Source organism: Zootoca vivipara, chromosome 1, assembly GCF_965207765.1.
Source record: "Zootoca vivipara chromosome 1, rZooViv2.hap1.1, whole genome shotgun sequence".
Taxonomy (NCBI): Eukaryota; Metazoa; Chordata; class Lepidosauria; order Squamata; family Lacertidae; genus Zootoca; species Zootoca vivipara.
The window spans coordinates 13,059,208-13,079,337 of record NC_142582.1 but is presented as its reverse complement, the minus strand read 5'-3'; the positions used below and the strand labels follow the sequence as shown (position 1 = coordinate 13,079,337).

The window sequence follows — 20,130 nt, the reverse complement described above, 5'->3', positions numbered from 1 at the left end:
TCCACCTCCTAGCTACTCTCCAATCTCCCCCCTCCCCCTTCCCCCCGCTCCTAAACCCCTTCCTCCCTCACCCCTCCCACCCCTGACCGCTATACTACTCCGCCTAACTTTGCCCTAAAACATTACCCTACCAGCCTTAAATCTATTAATCACAACCCAGACAAGACACAAATGACCGCCTAATCCAGACGCTCTGAACAGCCACCAACCAATAACGCCTGATCAAACCAGCAGCCCAGCAGCAATCAGGAACCACCAACACCACAACCTCTAACCACAACTCACCATACCCCAAGAGGTCACCAAGCAGACCTCGAATCAAAACCACCAGGGAGAACGTGACAACACCAGCCAGGGAAATGGCGAACAGCACTGAAACCATAATACCCCCGCAAGGTGACGACCACCCAACAACAAATCCAGAGCTGAGGGAAATGGAAGCAAAACTAACCGAGAGAATAACAAAAAAACTAACAAAACAGTTAGCAAAACAACTGGAGGATACAGTAGCCCCCCTACGGGCACTTATCGACGAACTAACCTCCAAAATGGTAGCTCTAGAGAACAAAAACCAAATACAGGAAAAAATAATTGAGCAACACCAGGAGGAAAACACACACTTGAAAAAGAAATTGACTGAACTGGAGACAGAAAACGAAGAAATGAGAATCAAACAAGCGGACCTTGAAGATCGCAGTAGACGCTGCAATATCCGCTTCCGCAACTTCCCCGAGAGAGCAGAGGAAAGAGGTCCAACAGACCTAATTGTTAACTGGTTGAAGGACACTATCCCAAATTTACAACTCGAGGCAAACGACCTGGAGAGGGCCCACAGAGCCCTAAAACCCATGCCGCAACCTGACGCCCCCCCAAGGGACATCATTGTGCGCTTCGCACGTTACAAAAAGAAGGAGGAGATATGGAATTACCTCAAAACCTCAACTAACCTCCAATACAAAAACAACCACATATTGGCCTTACAAGACCTGTCCCAGGACACCCTGAATCGGAGAAAAATGCTACGCCCATGCACCCGAAGTCTCCAAGAAGCAGAGATCAGATACCGATGGGGCTTCCCCTTCCGCCTCATTGTAACAAACAAGACAACACAGTACACAGCTACTACCAAAACTGAAGCCCAACAACTACTGAAGAACCTCGGACTCAACACCCCACCGGAATGGCTACAAGATGACCCACCAAGCGACAGCCAAGACCAAGACAACGAAACAACAGCAAATGACTGGACGAAAGTACAGAACGGAAGGAAGAAAAAGAAGAAGATGCAAAGGCAACACAACGCACGCCAATACAACGCACGCCAGCACAACCAAACACCATCACGCACAGAACCATCCGGCCGAGAATACGACACAAGAAGCAGGGTCAACGAAACCGACACGACACAGAGGAACGACCATACTACAACAACAACCACAACTAAGTGAAGCAACCGGAAAACATCCCAAACTGAAGGACTGGTGATTCCCCCCCTCCCCTCCTCCTCACCCCCATAAGGCCATAAACATAGCTAACACCGGCTACTCCACCCCCCCAGCCCCACACCCTTATGGAAACTGCCACTCCAACACCAGTCCAAACAACCTCAACCACAACCCACACCCCTAACACCCCCCCCAATCCACACTAAGGAAAAACAACAACTGTAACATTCATAACACAACTCACAATCAGGCTAAAAGATGACACATAACCAGCACAACGGTGGCACCAGAGCGTACCCACACCCACACCCACACCCCAACATAACAACGATGTTGCTATTAACATTAGCAACATTGTTCCTAAATCTTACACCCGACATGCACGTCACAAGGATGCTTTACACAGTCTCGCTGACCACCCCCCGTCGTAAACGACAAGGGGGAAGGCCTGTCTCTGAACATGGCCCTTCACGCCAGCCGAGACCCAGGGCCAACTGGCCAAAGGCCGGACGGCCCAAAATACCCCGAACGAACACCTATAAAACCACATATAGGAAAATCTCCTCAACCTACCCCCTACTCTTTAACCCAAATCTAAATCTAACCCCACTAGCCCCCCACCCACCACACCCTAGGTCAGCGCAACCCCAACGGTTCAGTAAACAGTATGAAGTGAGAGACACAGGACAACCCGGATGGGTTGGCAAGGAATCGCCCTATATAATAGATAAACATGATGGATAGCTTAAAAGCAATTACATTAAATGTAAGGGGGCTGGGAAACCCCATCAAAAGAAAACGCATCACCTCATACATAAACACCATGAAACCACACATCACCTTCCTACAAGAAATACATAACCCCCCCAAAGGGAACAGACTGCTGAGCGACCCCCGCTTCAGCCAACAATGGGTGGCACACGGCTCAGGTAAGGCCCGCGGAGTAGCTGTAATAATTCATAGAGACCTAAACTTCAAAGCCACAACAGTCCTAAAGGACAAAAGAGGCAGATTCATCTTCATCAAAGGAACACTAGATGGCAAAATTAAACTGACAATTGGCTCTATATATGCCCCAAACTCGAAACAACTAGAATTCTTCCAGAAGACACTGAACAAGTTCCTCTCCTTCTTGGAAGGGGAAGCTATCCTAGGAGGTGACCTCAACCTAAATATAAAAGGCATATCCCTGAAAAACACTCAACCTACAACCCCATGGGCAACCTTCCTCCGTGGGAAACCCCCAATAATGAGGGACCCTTACAAGTTACTAAAACTATTAAAAAACAGAGGCCTCTACGACATTTGGAGTGAGCTAAACCCGGGAGACACCACCCACACATTCCAATCTGGACGTCACGGCACAACGTCCAGATTGGACAGCATTCTACTCACACAGAGTCTGATCCCCCTGGTGGAATCATCAAACGTAGGCAACATTAAAATAACAGACCACGCCCCAGTAGAGGTCACCATTAAAATAGGAGAGAGAACACATAGTACTCCATCATGGTCCTTCAGCCCCATCCTAACCACAAACAAACAAATTAGAGAAAACCTCACAAAGACCCTTCAAAACTATTTCAAAGAAAATGATGTAGACAACACAACGACCCCCCTCCTATGGGACGCAATGAAAGCGGTCACCAGAGGAGCATGCATAAAAGAGAAAGCATTCCTCAAAAAACAAACCTCCACAAAGATTAGTAAAATGGAACAAGACATTACCACCCTCACATCACGCTACAAACAAACAGGATCCAAAAAACTCCTTAAACTCATAGAACAAAAAAGAAGAGAAATGGACTCCCTAGAAATTAACAAAACAATGATCAGTATTCTATACTCTAAACAACGCTTCTATGAATACGGAGGGAAAAACTCCAGACTACTAGCAAATAGATGCAGGAAACGAACACTCAAAACAAAAATACACTGCATCACCAAAAAGGACGGCAACATAACATTCTCCCCCAAAGAAATAACCTCAGAATTTGCAGAATTCTACTCCAACCTATACACTTCCCGCAATCCACCTGAGAAGGAAATCCAAAAATTCCTAGCAGGACTGACCATGCCTAACTTAACAGACGAGGAACAAGAATTCATGGATAGTCCTATCACCCCAGAGGAAATAGACACGGTTCTGAAAAACTTAAAACCACATAAAGCCCCGGGTCCAGATGGCTTCACTGCAGAATTCTATAAAAAATTCAAAGAACCCCTGATGCCCTACATGACACGCCTATTTAACGACATCATGAATGGGGGGCCCATCCCCAAAACATGGAACCACTCCAAAATAGTATCCATCCCAAAACCACTGAAGGACAATCTCAAAGTAGAATCATACCGCCCGATTTCACTAATAAACCAAGACTACAAGATATTCACAACAATCCTGGCCAATCGCCTAAAAACTTTCTTAGGTAAATTAATAGCCCCAGACCAGACCGGCTTTGTCTCTGGTCGCAACATCACGGACCCCATCAGGAAACTACTGAACCTAATTGAACATAGCAAGGCAACTAAACTCCCATTGACAATTATGTCCTTAGACATCCTCAAAGCTTTTGATTGCTTAGAGTGGAAATACCTATTAGCAGTACTAACTAACATGAAATTTGGCCCCAACTTCCTACAAACCCTCAAACAAATATACTCCCAAGCCTCGGCAAAATGCAGAATTAATAGTATGGACTCGAATATCATAGCAATCCAAAGAGGCACAAAGCAAGGATGCCCACTATCTCCCTTCCTATTCATTCTGGCTCTAGAGCCCCTAGCAATCCGAATTCGAGCGTCCACAGACATCAAGGGAGTAGAAATAAAAGGCAGAACATACAAACTAGGGCTCTTTGCAGACGACCTAATGGTCACAACGCCAGACCCCCTAAACACAGCAATCTCCCTAACCAGAGAACTCAACACATTTGCAACGGTGTCAGGCCTACAAGTAAACTTTGCAAAATCAGAAGCTATGTGCTTCAACACTCCCCCTCACACCCAGAAAGAACTCACTAATATCACCAAGATAAAACTCTGTCATACCAAGTTCAGATACCTAGGGGTACAAATAACCAAAAACCTCAACAAATTATACCTTCACAACTATAAACCCCTGTGGCAGCAAATAAACAAAGACCTAAAGAGATGGAGCAATATGAACTTCACCCTCTCAGATAAATTGGCCATGATCAAAATGATCACTCTCCCAAAATTAACCTACTTATTCCAAACCCTCCCAATCTGGATCCCCCCAACCCAACTTCGCAGATGGCAGAAAAAACTACACTCTTTTATCTTCTCGCATAAAAAACCAAGAATAAGTACCAAATACTTGCACCTTCCCACCTCACAAGGAGGATGGGGAATCCCTAACATAGAAATATATTATAGAGCCAACCAAATACGACATATAATCCCATATATACTGGAAGACGAAACAAAACAATGGATACACTTAGAAAGGGACACGATCGATAGTATCTGCACCACAGCATACCCACTCCTCCCAAACAAACTAAGGAAGATTCCCACAACACTAAGTAGGTACACACAAACCATGTTCAAAGCATGGAAAACAGAAACAGACAAACTATCCCCAACCTCATCCCCACTAATCCCCCTGGCTTACCACCCGCTATTCCACCATGCAGCACAAAACCTTCAGATAAAAACCTGGCAGACCAAAGGCTTATATCGCCTAACAGACTTTTATAAAAATAACCAACCTATGACAACACAAGAAATACAGGACAAACTAGAAGACATCCAAATTTCCTGGTTAGCACAACACCAACTACATGCCCTCTTAAACAACCCAGTAGTAAAATCAGCAGCAACCAGGCCCCTAACAACCTTTGAGAACCTCCTCCTAACGACAAAGGGACACGGCAAAGGGATGGTATCTGCAATATATAAAATACTGCTCCAAAACCCCACAAACCCCCTAGACACAATCAAAAGACAATGGGAAGACGACATAAGCTATGAAATTAACCCCACCCAATGGACCAAAATGTGGTCTAAACCCCCCTTTAAATCCATATCAGCAAAAAGGAAAGAACTCACTCTGAAAATCATCTACAGGTGGTACCTAACACCGCGGAAACTAGCGATAATACGCCCAGGAACCTCATCAAAATGCTGGAGAGGATGCACCTCAACAGGCACATATTTCCACATGTGGTGGGCGTGCCCCAAAATCCAACTATTCTGGAAAACAACTATAAGAGAAATAGGTAAAATAACCCAACAAACTTTGGAACTCACCCCAGAATTGGCCTTGCTAAACATCTTCCAGGACAATAACGCGCACCTACATCACAAAGAACTCATAACCCACTTACTCTCAGCAACCAGAAGCACCATAACCAGACACTGGAAAGACCTATCAGGAATAAACATGGACCATTGGTACCAAATAGTATGGGAAACAGCCCTACTAGAAAAATTAACCAATAAATTGAAACTGGCACGGGGACTAATAGAAGAAGATGGCTTCACCCCGGTATGGTTCCCCTTTATCACATACACAGCCCAACAAGATAACGACAAAAACCCACCAACAGCATACAAATCAATATGGTTAACCTGACCCACAACACTCACCCCCCTGCTTACAAACAAACTAAAGACCACCACAGCTAACCACAAAGGAACAACCATATCCGAGGCCAACCCCAGCATCTCTCACCATCAAAAGGAAAACAAGCGAACAACAGAGAACCTATGCAAGCGCTGCTGACAAGAAAAAACCCACCCCATCCCACCCTCCCACCCTCCACCCACTATCCTTCCCCTCCCCTCACCAATGTCTCAACAAATGAAACCAAGCTGTAAAAGTGTTAAGAGAGACATTGCTCCTCTTATCTTTGTAAACCAAGAAAACCCTTAATAAAACAATTTTTAAAAAAAAATGGCAGCAGGAGAGCAGCATGGCACCAAAAGACCAACAAGCAAGTGAAGACAGAACTAGAGACTGAGAAAATGGCTGCATGACTCGGCTCTGTTATGGAGTCAGCCAGAGCCACGCCCATCTCCCAGGTCACATGCAGGAGGAGGAAGCTCCTGACCAGTGGAACAGGAAGTTACGCTGACTGGCTGTCCCCCTGCTTGTGCCCACTTTAGGGAAATAAGGAATGTTGCATTTGACTGCACCAATGGATTACATCTCACAAAAATTAATAACCAAGTGCATGGATTGAGCCACGGATAGCCTGAAAACATTGCTCAAGGCAACTCGGCATAACAGCAATCTCAGCCCCTGACGTCTGAAAAACCTCAAGCAAATCCTTAGCCAATGAAACATGGGGCTGAAATAGGAACTGCAATGGAAGGGATTTACTAATGTATTGTACATGCTCCAAAAGAACAAATTCTTGAGCTGTTGCTTTGTTGAATTCTGGGTCTTGTTTACAGGTTTTCAGTACATTTAATATATATAAAAAAGCATGCTATGGGTGGGAACTTGAGACATTTGGAATAAATCTGTTTAATTTTCTGCAGAAAGGCTGCAATGACCTTGGTAGGAAGCATCAAGCAGAGCAGATGGCATTATCTACAAACACAATCGCTGCAAATAAAACAGTGGCGGTAAAGGCCTCTCTTTCCTGTGAAGGATACAGCAATTGCCCCTAGCACTGACCTTGCCAGCAAAAAGCCAATCAAGGCAAATTTCATGTCACCGTGAAATATAGTAAGCTGTATTATAGCAAGACAGAAGTTAAAAACAAATAGATCTAAATGATCCCAAAATATAAATAAAGTACTAATGCATATTAAAATGCATATCTGGATAGACTTGCCTAAACTAAAAAACTTTTAAAGCAAACACCCTAATGTCAATGGGCAGGTATTTCCAGAGTTCCAGGACTGCTAAACTAAAAGGTCACCTTGGAGGGAAATATGGGAGAAACATACGTTGAAAATGTTGCCCATAAGAGTAAAAGAAAATTATTATAAATTAGTTTGGAGATGGTATTTAACACTCGTCATATTCAATCAAATAAACAAGGAATATTTGATTTTACGTTGGAGGAGATGCCAGGAAACAGGGAATTATGTTCACATGTGGTGGGGGTGTAAATATGTACTTTTTTTTTGGCAAAGGGTGTTTAAGGAAATAACAGACATCACTGGGTTAAAGCTGACCAAAAGTCCAGAGGTAGCATTATTATCAGTTTACAATGGGGTGGAAGGTTTGCAGGCTATGAAGGACTTGCTCACAATTTTGTTGATAGCTGCACGAGTTATGATAGCTAGGAAGTAGAAGGCGCAAGTAGAATATAAAATGGAAGAATGGAAGAGGTGTGGGATATAGCTATTAATGATAAATTAACATGTGCCATTAAGGTAAGACGGGGAATATGCAGGAGAAAAGATTTAGAGGAGATACAGAGGGTGTTTGTAGAATTTGTACTGTTAAAATTCTGTTTGTTCTTATTTATGTATGATTATTACTTCGTCTAAATTAAATTAAATTAGAAAGGTCACCTTGCTACCTGCTTTTTTTAATCTGAAAATACTGGGAACTGAAACTGCACTGTCTGCATGCAAGTAATTGCTCTACTGCTTCTGAGCTCTCCCATGCTTGTTGGGGTGATGTGATAGCTTCGCCGCAAGTCAAAACCCTAACAAGTCACGCCCACCATCAATATAGGCAAGTCCTGTCAATATAGGCAATGAAGCAACTTGAGCACAAATCACCTCTGATCTGCTCAACCCACCATGGCAATTTGATTGCACGAATGGCCATTTGTCTGCCCAGTCCAGTACCAAGTGTCACTTATACCTGGCATTTATACCTGGCATTTATGGCAGTTGCTTCATATTTTTCCAGAATGGCTGCCCATGGCAGATTAAATCGACTCTCTGGCCGCTCCCCTTTTTCATTTGGTCATTTCATTTGAAATTCATGGGACAAATAAATTTGTGCGACTTGCCTAATCTAAGTCCTGCTGCTCTCTTTTATATATTACTTTTAATAAATTTTCTGTTTTACAATTTAAAATGCTCATTTTACATCCTTAAGATACCAATGACTTCCCTTCTTCTCTTTTCATGGTTCATTTTATACATCATAAATCCCTGCATATTTTATAAAAAAACCATACCATTCAGTATTCCGTTATTGCATCCATCAAAACTTGTTTACGCTGTTGAATTTACTGTATCTTAGTGCCACCAGCATTTTCAGCTGTACACAATTATTTCCCATATCTTCAATAAACGTTTTCCAATCTCCTTTAAACGTGTGGTCTTCTTGTTCTCTTATTCTATATGTAAAGTCTGCAAGTTGTGCATATTCTGTCAACTTAAGTTGCCATTCTTCTTTAGCTGGGACCTCACTTGTTTTCCATTTGGGGGCTAACAAAACGCAGGCCACATGGTGGGACAGACTCCCTCAGAAGGTGGTGGACTCTGCTTCATGGAAGGTTTTTAAGCAGAGGTTGGATGGCCGTCTGTCAGGGATGTTTCACTGAGATTCCTGCATTGCAGAGGGTTGGAATAGAGGACCTTGGAGACCCCTTCCAACTCTACAGTTCAATGATTCAAAAAAGAACTCACAACATACATTCTGCTGGGTTGGGCGACCTGAGATGGTCTGTGACTTGATCGCACAGTAGTTGTTCTAAGAGGAGTGGGGAGCGCTGTGGTCTACACCACTGAGCCTCTTGGGCTTGCCGATCAGAAGGTTGGCGGTTTGAATCCACGCAACGGAGTGAGCTCTTGTTGCTCTGTCCAAGCTCCTGCCCACCTAGCAGTTTGAAAGCACGCCAGTGCAAGTAGATAAATAGGTACCGCTGCAGTGGGAAGGTAAACGGCATTTCTGTGCGCTCTGGCACTCATCACCGTGTCCTGTTGCGCCAGAAGCGGTTTAGTCATGCTGGCCACATGACCCGGAAAGCTATCTGTGGACAAATGCTGGCTCCCTTGACCTGAAATGGACTTAACCATCCAGGGGTCCTTTACCTTTCTTTTTCTTTTTCTTTTTTACTAGTGGTTCAGGGAAGAACGATATTTTCCACACCGGCCCTGGAGCACACTCTTGCTGTTGCCGTGTCAGTGTTTATGATAAAAGTGAAGGGCTCTCTTAAATCACATGGAAACCTAACTCTGATTATGCTCTGTTATTATTATTTTTAAAAAATATGGAACTTGGAAAAATACGTTTCAGCTATTTGCACGTAAATATGTAACTACCGTGATGAAAGGGTGCTCCATCCATATTTGTGCCGTTGCTATGGTAACGTGCAATGAAGGAAGAAGCAAAAAAGATGCCCTTCATAAATACATAAACCATCCATTTAGAAAAGATTTAGTTGTACCAATGACTGATTTGTGAATATTTTAATCATGGAAATAATGCTTCTCATAGAATTTATTCTTTCCTTAAAAAATAATATAAAAAAAGAATAGTGCAGCTGTTTGCAGTTTTTCATACGGGCCTAACTCCACAGTTTTGTTCTTCTTTGTACGACGGCGCTCTTTTAGAGGCTTAATCTGCATTTGATTAATATGGCTTTTTAATATTCCACTGTTCCCTGTGCTATTAGCTTTCTCCCATATATGCTGATGATACAGGACCTTTATTTTCTTTCTTTTTTGAAAAGTACACAAAACCCTATTGATGCGGAGTGTAACTTTGCCAGCTGTCAGCGGTGGCAAGTTCAGAAATGCAAATTCAGGACATAACGTCCCCTGTAATTTAAAAAACCAAAATCAGATCAAGTGCAGGGTTTCATTTTTAAAAAAAACATGTTTATTTCCCGATTTTTGCACCTGATATTAAGAAGGATGCACTTCAGCAAGATACAGAGCAGAATATTCCACCAAATGAAAGGAATGAGATGACTGTGGCTCATTTCACTTAGCTCAAAGTTGTCAAAGTGGTAAACCTGTGATGGGACTGTACCACTTAAAACTGACGTTGGCAGGGTGGTGGAGGGAGTTCACATGATTGAATGCTCCTCCATATATCAACCAACCAACCAACCAACCAACCAACCTTTATTGGAATACAGATAAGACAGGAATATATGAATCGGAACATAAAATTGGCATCTGTTCACAGAAGGAGATGCTTTGTGATAAAACTATACAGGCCTAATAAGGATAAAAAAGTACCACTCAGGTCTTATGATGATGTGGTTTCATGGCATTGCTCAGTTGTTCTGCTACTTTCTCCTTGCTGTCATGCCCACAGCTATTCAATAAAAAGGAAACTCTGTAGGAGTCAGAGCACTTTAACCTCTCCTTCAGCATGGGGCTCAAATATTCGTTGCGGATTACAGCATAAAACGTGAAGTGTAGATGGATTCCCATGAGGCAAGACACAGTGATAACAGCAAGAACCTTTATGGAGCTAACAGAACTGGACAACAAGGGCAAAGCAACTGCTTATATACATTTCTGCAGGCCTGGGCCACTCCCACTCCCAACGTGATTGTCTAAACTTCCAAGCTGCGAATCATGACTCAGAGTTTAAGGGCCAATGGCAGAGGCCCAAATCCTGAAATGTTCTGTGATTGGGTATCATGTATCGAATCAGAACACAGGGGCTCAAAATCTTTAGTCCAGACTCAAGCTCAGGCAAACACAGACCACTGAATACATAACAAAACGGACAGTAGAACAAGACGTCTTGATCTGCTCTACACCGCAAGGAAAAATACCTCTCTGAATACGGAACCTTCGAGAAACTTCCCTGAAGAATTGCAGACGGCATAACGCACGTTGGTGAGGATTGTATAGGTGTCGTAGGTATGGAGCGGCCTTGCCAAACAAAGGTAGTATCCCTAACCCCAGTGGAGTGCAAGATTCATTGTCTATACTACTGAGATTTTGAAATTCAATCTCCTCCATGTAAAAATTTCCTCCAGACCGAAAGCTAGCATATAAAGAAAAGTGTTTCTAGCCTAGCTCTCTTTAATATAGAATCATAGAGTTGGAAGATACCACAAGGGCCATCTAGTCCAACCCCCTGCCAAGCAGGAAGCACCATCAAAGCATTCTTGACATATGCCTGTCAAACCTCTGCTTAAAGACCGCCAAAGAAGGAGACTCCACCACACTCCTTGGTAGCAAATTCCACTGCCGAACAGCTCTTACTGTCAGGAAGTTCTTCCTAGTGTTTAGGTGGAATCTTCTTTCTTGTAGTTTGAATCCATTGCTCCGTGTCCGCTTCTCTGGAGCAGCAGAAAACAACCTTTCTCCCTCCTCTATATGACATCATTTTATATATTTGAACATGGCTATCATATCACCCCTTAACCTTCTCTTCTCCATGCTAAACATACCCAGCTCCCTGAGCCGTTCCTCATAAGGCATCATTTCCAGGCCTTCCAATTATTATTATTATTATTATTATTATTATTATTATTATTATTATTATGTGTTCAGTTCATTAAAATACACATTAAATACATAGAATGTCTGTTGTTAAGCCAGCTCAGCCAGATGCTGCACCAACTTGGGGTCCTCAGGTGGTGGATATGGTAGGCTTCTTGGGCCTACCACCCGTGGTTAGGTGGATGTTGACGCCAGATAGCCTGCCCAGGCATTGTTGATGAGCAACTCTTCCATGTCACTCTTTTCCTTGATGGTCCTTCAAAATCTGAAGAACCAATACCATGGCTAGTTAAGGACACTTGTGACGCATCATCCTTCTCGTTCTCCAGCTGCTCAGAACCAAGTTGCAATCCTTTAGACTGGCCAGTACTAAGCAGTCCATTCATGCCTATGAAACTCCCATTAATGCAGCCTCTTCAGCGCATTCTTGGACTCCTTTAGCGATAAGTCAAAGACTTTTCGTACCACCCTCTCCTCCGACCAAGGCACAGCTTTATTTGTCAAAAGGAATTCCAAGCATGGCTTTTGATCAGCTCATGTAGACACTTCTGCAGGACTTGAAAGGGGAGTCTTTGATACCAAAGGAGGAGGGTGGAGACCCTCCAGAGCAGGGGTTCCCAACAAAATTTTCTCGAGGACCCCTCATCGAGCCACTATTGTGACAAGGACCCCCATTAATTCCTAATCCTAAATCTAATTCCAAATTCCTAATCTAATTTTTCCAGTAAGCTTAACACTGATCTTGGAAGGGTTAGGTTCAAGGGACGCCGACAATTTAGGTTCAATGGACACTGACAAGATCGGTTCGAGAGTCACTGACTTACTTGCTTGAACATCAAATGCATTATCTTCCTCTTCATCTGTAGGCCTTTGTCGTTTTAACGAACCACTTTTTAACCAACGGTCCATTTTTAACTACACGAACTGTAGCTTCCGCGAAAAACAACGCTTTGTTTACAAACACTACTGTTTTGCAAAGAGGCAGCGCGCGCCAGGGAGGAGGGAGGGGAATGGAGAAGACAGAGTACCTGCGCAGTAGCGCAAAAATGAAGCCGACGCGCGCAAAGCATCTTGGGGAGGTGAGCGTTAGTAGAATGTGCACGCTGCCTCTTTGCAAAACAGTAGTGTCTGTAAAGCGCCACCTAACAGCATACAGCAGAACTACTGCCTCTATCTAATTCTAGTTTTGCGCTAGACTCTGCTCATGCAGGAAGCGGCCAAAACAAAAAATCTGTTATCATACGAAATATATTTAATATATTTTTTATTCTAATAGCATCTTGCGGACCCCTCTGGCATAGCTCGCGGACCCCTGGGGGTCCGCGGACCACCTGTTGGGAACCACTGCTCCAGAGAGTTAGAAAAACTCCTGTGTTGAGTTGGCCTACCAAATCTTTGTCCGCACATTTCCAGAATTACCTCTTTTAGTTTTTACAGTTCAAAAGATCTAATCTCTGTTTCAAAGAGAGAGAAAAATCTAAGCCTTTATTAAGTTGCCTTTGATTTATGTAATTCGCCACAAAGTTCATTAAAGGCTTCATTATTTTCCACCACTTTGGAAAAGAGTCTTATCACTGTCACGGTTATTAGCCAAGAGATAATTAACCAGGTTTCCTGTTTTAATTGGGGAGCATGTCACTCACCTGCCCCATCACCAGGATTATACTAATTACAATTTGCTATGTCAAAAAGGAGGAAGTTCTATTACTTCCCAATTGGTTCCAGTAATTAGGAGACGGCTCTAATAGTGAGCGTTTCTGAGGATCCTTTTTTGGGGGGGTAAGATCTTTATATCCTCTTCCATTATGCTACTATTGTTTAGGGGGTTTTATTTGGATGGTGAAGGATTGTTGCTGCTGCTGTTAATTTTTTGTATCTTGAGTTTGTATCTGATTATTTATGTGGAAATTGATCAATTTGGTTATGTGCTTTTCGGTGTTTCACCTATTGTTTATGACTACTGTTGTTACATTTGTAGTTATGTGGTTTTATAATATGTTGTAAGCTGCCTTGCCCCTTCATGGATCACTGCCTTGTCATGGCAAAGGGGCTTGAATAACTCCAAGAAGCTATGAGCTATGCCGTGCAGGGCCACCCAAGACGGACAGGTCATAGCCGAGAGTTTAGACTAAATGTGATCCACCTGGAGAAGGAACTGGCAAACCACTCCAGTATTTTGCCAAGAAAACTCCATGGACATAAAAAAGTTGAAGCTTTGAGAAGAAAGTGAGAGTTTCCAAGGCATGCTCTGGTCCATGGGGTCACGGAGAGTCGAACACGACTAAGATGACTAAACAACAACAAACAACAAAGCTGCCTTGAACACAGTTTTAACTTTAGGAAGGCATGATACAAATCTTTTTTTAAAATTTTATTAGAATATTTAAAATCTTACAAAATAGAAAAGATATGGAAATCAAGAATACATCAAATCTTACAGATCGTTGTAATTACCCACAATTACGTAAAAGGAGAAAAAAACAAAAAACAAAAATCAAAAGAATAATGTTAAACCTTAATACTTATGATTCCCCCCTCCCCCCTCCCGTTCTCCCGCCCTTCCCCATCCCTTCATTTCCACCCGCCTTCCCCCTTCCCTCCCATTCCCCTTATTTATTTATATCTTGCTGTACATTGTTTATATTAACACTGGAAAATGGAGAGAGAATCAATAAGAATCAATAAAACAGAAAATGTTGAAATGAAAAAAGTCTGTTTGGTTTTTTTCTTTTATACCTTTCTTTTCTTATCAAACTTCCTGCCAATTTCTGATGTAATTTTAAACTTATGCGAACGTACTAAACCCCCCTTTTTTCTGATACACATATCCAATACATTCATTCCTCTTCATGCATCAAAACCTTATATATGAGTTTTATTTTTTGCCCCCCCCCTCTTTTGATTTAATCGATTGTTACCAAATTCAGTGCACCTCTGGTGTATTTTTGAACATATAAATTATACTTTACCCATTTTTCTGAAAAGTTTTTTTGCGATTTGCCTGATACAAATCAAATGATTGATTGATTGATTGATTGGCCCCAGTTCCATCACCAGCAAGCTTAGGAACGTAGGAAATTATACCAAATCACACCTATCTAGGGCAGTACTGTTTGGTATGGACAGAATAGCAGCGTCCCATTCAGGAGTTATGAAGAGGAGATGGCAGGGATTGTTACAACCTGGGAACTTTGGCATGCAAAGCATGAGTTCTGCCACTGAACTTGCATCCCTTCCAAGGAGCCAAATGGAAGTCACCCAATAATCATCATGTCCCTTTCCTAGGTGAGGGGGCTTCCACATCCAGGCACGGTTCATTTAGTGATGACCAGTCATTGCCATTCCACTCCAAGGTGCAAATGGAATGCCAGTTCTAGAACCCCAACAACATTCTGTAGTTGAGCAAGCAATATCCATTTTTTTCCTCTGCCCCAAACATTGAAGAGTGGGGATTTTGCTGGGAATATGGCTGGGGGGGAGAGGCTTAAACACTCCCTCTCCCATAGGTACAGTCCTGTGACTGGGCTCCTCTGTGGCGGCAGTTAGGCAGGGGGAGGGAGAGAAAAAAATTGATTCAGGCAATGTTGTTGAGAAAGGGGAGGGTTAAAATGGTAGAGTTGATTCCTAGAAGGAGGTACATGACACAGAGACAGACGGCTAGCTTAGCCTTCTCAAACTAGTGCCCTTCAGATGTTTTTGACCACAACTCTTATCTTCTCTGACAATTGGTCATCTTGACTGGGCCTGATGGAAGTTGGAGTCCAACAACATCTGGAGGGCACCAGGTTGGGGAAGACTGTGCTGTGGCAATCAATTTTCAATTTCAACACCTTTATTGGCATATATATAAAATATAAAAACAAAGACAAAACATACAACACATATAGGTCATTAGTATAAATAGTGACTCTACATCATACAGAAATAATGGAGAGCAGGAGGAGGAGGAAAAGGCACACAAGGGATCCTCAGCTATCATTGTTGAAGGCTAGATGTATTGATTTTAATTACAGATATTCTGGACAAGTAGTGGGCCATAATTCTGGTAATTTCGGGGAAGTCGTCCCTCAACAAGAGCTGGACCACTGTTTCCTTGTTGGGGAGGGTTCCAGGTCTCATAAAGGATAAAAGGGGGCCAAAATCGAAAAAAATGGAAAGGGGACAGTCCAGAATCATGTGCGCCATAGAGTCTACCTCTATCTGGCCACAAGGGCATAATCTATTCCAGTAAGGGATGCCTTTGAGTCTTCCGGATAGCACGGAGGACGGAAAAGCATTTAGGCGGGCCAACATAAATACTCTGCAATAAAAAAGGAGATACCAGGTCATATAAATAATTAGGTATCAATCCTTGGTGTGGCGGCAGCCCCAGGAAGGCAGGCGAGCATACTAGAGGCTGGGCAGGATGAAGTTTCTGGAATTCGATATCAAGCAGTCTCTGCTTAATAAGAGTAAAGATATATGAGTCCTCATATGTCAAGAGGGAGTCCACTGGAAGGCCTAGTTGCCTAAGTTTGTTGGAAATATTAAAGAACCATATAAAGCTGTGGCTGTCTTTCAGAAGATAGGATATCAGGCTATCTGGATCGGTATTAAAATGAATTTTTAGCCAATATTTAAGAGTAATAATCCAACCTCTTGTCTCAAGAAGGTGTTGGCCCAATTCTGCACAGATAGCCAGGTATGGCACACATCTTGGTACTCCAAGGATTTGCCGAAAGAAGGATGATTGGACTCCTTCTACTTTGTTGTTAAAGCTGGATATCCATAAGGGGATCCCGTATAGAAGCTGGGAGGCAGATTTTGCCTTATAGGCACTAATTGCTGCAGGTACAAATTGATTTGCTGTGGCAATCTATACAAGCCATCACGAGAGAGAGAGAGAGAGAGAGAGAGAGAGAGAGAGAGAGAGAGAGAGAGAGAGAGATGTTATTTTGATACAGCTCCCCAAGCTGCTCTGACCATCTAAGCACTGGCACACCATCTGTCTGTGTCTAACCAGCAGATAAGGAAACCTTATCAAAGCAAATTACCATTCAGTTGACAAGTACAAAACAGGAGACAATGTAATCTTGTTGTGAAGTGTTGCGAGTCCTTTTCAAAGGACCAGCATTAATCCTACAAAGCAGAATCACCTATCTGTTTATAGATTCCCATTGCCCGACTGGGACCAGAGACTTCAGCATGTATCACAAACCCAGAATCACCTATCTGTTTATAGATTCCCATTGCCCGACTGGGACCAGAGACTTCAGCATGTATCACAAACCCAGTGTAACTGCTTGGGTGCCTATGCAAACAGTAGGAAATGTGACATAGTAAGCAGAAATGAAGAGGAGAACACAGATTGGTGGTGGTAGGGATGTAAGTAGAACATAATCCAGCACAATGCCACAAAGCCTGATGTCTTTCCACCGCTCAGGACCTTAGAATCCCAAACCAGTGTTCACTCCAAATCAGGCTTCCTCAAACTCTGCTCTCCAGATGTTTTTAGCCTACAATTCCCATGATCCCTAGCTAGCAGGACCAGTGGTCAGGGATGATGGGAACTGTAGTCTCAAAATATCTGGAGGGCCGAGTTTCAGGAAGCCATATACTGTACAGTGGTACCTCTGGATACGTACCTGATCCATTCCGGGGTGCCGTTCTCACCCCAGAAAGTATGTATCTGGAGCAGTGCTTCCGCGCATGCGCAAAGTGCCAATAGAGCGCTTCTGCACATGCGCGCGTGGCAGAACCCGGAAGTAAACACTTCCCGGTCCGCCATGTACTTAAGCTAAAAATACGCAACCTGAAGCAGATGCAACCAGCGGTATGACTGTACTGCTCTAAAAATCACATAAGTTAATAGAAACTTTCTGCCTGCGGTATTTTACATATGACAACCCATTCGCAAATGCAACATGTCACTTGTCAAAGTCACAAATACGAATGTGCGCACCACCCTCTCTGATGTTAAATGCAGCATCTCAGCCCAGTAACCTGAGAAAACCTATGTGTTGTTGCATGCCACCCCAGTCTCCAAGCAATGAGATATTCCAAGGGTTCCAGGCATTTCCTTTTCAAAATGAGGCACAGCAGAGACTGTGGTGTCTTTATAATATATGGTTTATATATTTATAATTTATAATATATGGTTTATATATACCTGAGCCTATGCTGGAAGGGTTCACAGCATTAACACCCCAAGAGGATCTTTTCTCCTCTCCCTTAGCTGAAGTCTTGGATTTAAGCACAAATCAGCCAAGCCTCTCTCTGCCTTTTCCAGTCTGCAACCTTTCTTTTCTAGGTCACACCATAGCAAAAACTCAATTCTGCTTCAAACTCTGGCTTTGTCTTCTAACAGTATCTAAAAGCTGGTGGAGGGCCCCCACTCTCTCTCTTTTGCTTTCTCAATGGCTCATCACCTTTCCCTTTATTCCTCTCTCAATGGCTCATCTCCCAGGCAATTACCTCATAAGGAAGCCGGCCTGGCTTATATTTTAACCCTTGCTGGATCCAGCACTTCAAAAGGCTTGATTAATTTCTAACACTTACTGGGTCCAGGATTTTAGGGGAGTCTGGCACCCCCGAACACATAACAGTATGTTTCTGCTCAGTACAATGTTTTCCTTTGTCCTGTTCCAGTTCCTTCCTCTTGCCTTCCCCTCCACCCCTGATTTTGAGCTCAATGTCTACACAAAATGCTTTGACATTCATTAGCGGATTGCTGAAGCTCCACTCTCAACCAGACAATGCAACATAGAGCATCTGAGACAAATTCCTCCCATACACTGAGTTAGAGTAATTAATTCTGCAAACCTAAACAAGAGCAGAGCAGAAGGCAAATGCATGCAGAGGGACCTTGGGAACTGGCATATTTCTCATTAACATCTGAAGTTCAGCAGATTTAATTCTCCCCTCTATGCAGTGTTTGACAAACCATTCCTCTGAAGAGCTTCTGGGTGTACAGGTGACCCCTAGGTTCAGGCAGCTATTTTAAGAATCTGTTGCCGGTGTTTATTTTTTAAAAGTTAAAGAGAATACGGGGGAGAAGCTGAGGAGGACCTTTTGAGGTGCACAAAAGGAGCTGTCCTTTCAGGAAATTGAATGTTTTGACATTTAGAAGCAAGAGTTTATTAAGGGATACTTTCCCTTTGTACCTGAACATTGATTGACGGCAGAGAGATTTGGGTCACATCCAACACCATAAATTTAATGCTCGCTTACACCACTTTAGCAGACATGGAGAATCCTGGGAAATGGTGTTTGTTAAGGGTGCTGGGAACTGTAGGTCTGTGTGCAGTCAGGACCTTTAATAAACTTTGGTTCCCAGGAATCTTTGTGTGGGGGAGCCATGACTGTTAAAGTGGAATAAGAGTGCTTTAAATATATGGTGTGGATGTGACCTTGGTAAGTCTAGGGTGCGGTTACCCAGGGACAAATCCACCAATACGTTGGTATAACAAGCTATTCTCCTACTGTTTCAGAAAGTGCAAATGTGATCAGTTCAGCTTTACAAATGAATTCTATCAAGTTTCTCCCCACTTTGGCCCAGCCAGGGTGATGGGTTAATGCCATCCTCATCTCTTTGAGGGTGAAAAGGAAATCGTGGCCAAAAGCTATGCAAGACCTTACCGCCAGAGAGTCACCTGCGGCTGCACTGAATGAAGCAGCCCCTTCTGAGAGTACGTTAACTGACACACAGCAATCATTTCCGGTATTTTGAGTCACTATGAGTTGTATTAAATTGCATCCATTGTCTGCTTAATTTATATGCTACTGTGATTTTGATATTATTGCTACGTGCAACCCCAGTCTCTGAGTGGCGAGACATTCTGTGGTGCTGGCACTTGCTCAGAGTTTGTTTTCCTTGGATTGAAGGTCACCAGAGACCGTGGTCTCTTTAGGATATAAGGTTTTATTTCAGGCATAGGCAAACTCGGCCCTCCAGATGTTTTGGGGACTATAACTCCCATCATCCCTGACCACTGGTCCTGTTAGCTAGGGATGATGGGAGCTATAGTCCCAAAACATCAGGGTCTTTTCCAGGGTCTTCTCTTCTCATGAGGTGGCCAAAGTATTGGAGCCTCAGCTTCAGGATCTGTCCTTCCAGTGAGCACTCGGGGCTGATTTCCTTCAGAATGGATAGATTTGATCTTCTTGCAGTCCATGGGACTCTCAAGAGTCTCCTCCAGCACCATAATTCAAAAGCATCAATTCTTTGGCGATCAGCCTTCTTTATGCTCCAGCTCTCACTTCCATACATCACTACTGGGAAAACCATAGCTTTAACTATACGGTCCTTTGTCGGCAAGGTGATGTCTCTGTTTTTTAAGATGCTGTCTAG

The 20,130-nt window shown here is 43.2% G+C and overlaps 1 pseudogene; it reads left to right on the top strand.

The window, feature by feature from the left end:
* The first annotated feature begins 239 nt into the window (after window positions 1-239).
* On the top strand, window positions 240-1,301 carry LOC148687479 (uncharacterized; annotated as a pseudogene).
* Window positions 1,302-20,130: the final 18,829 nt, after the last annotated feature.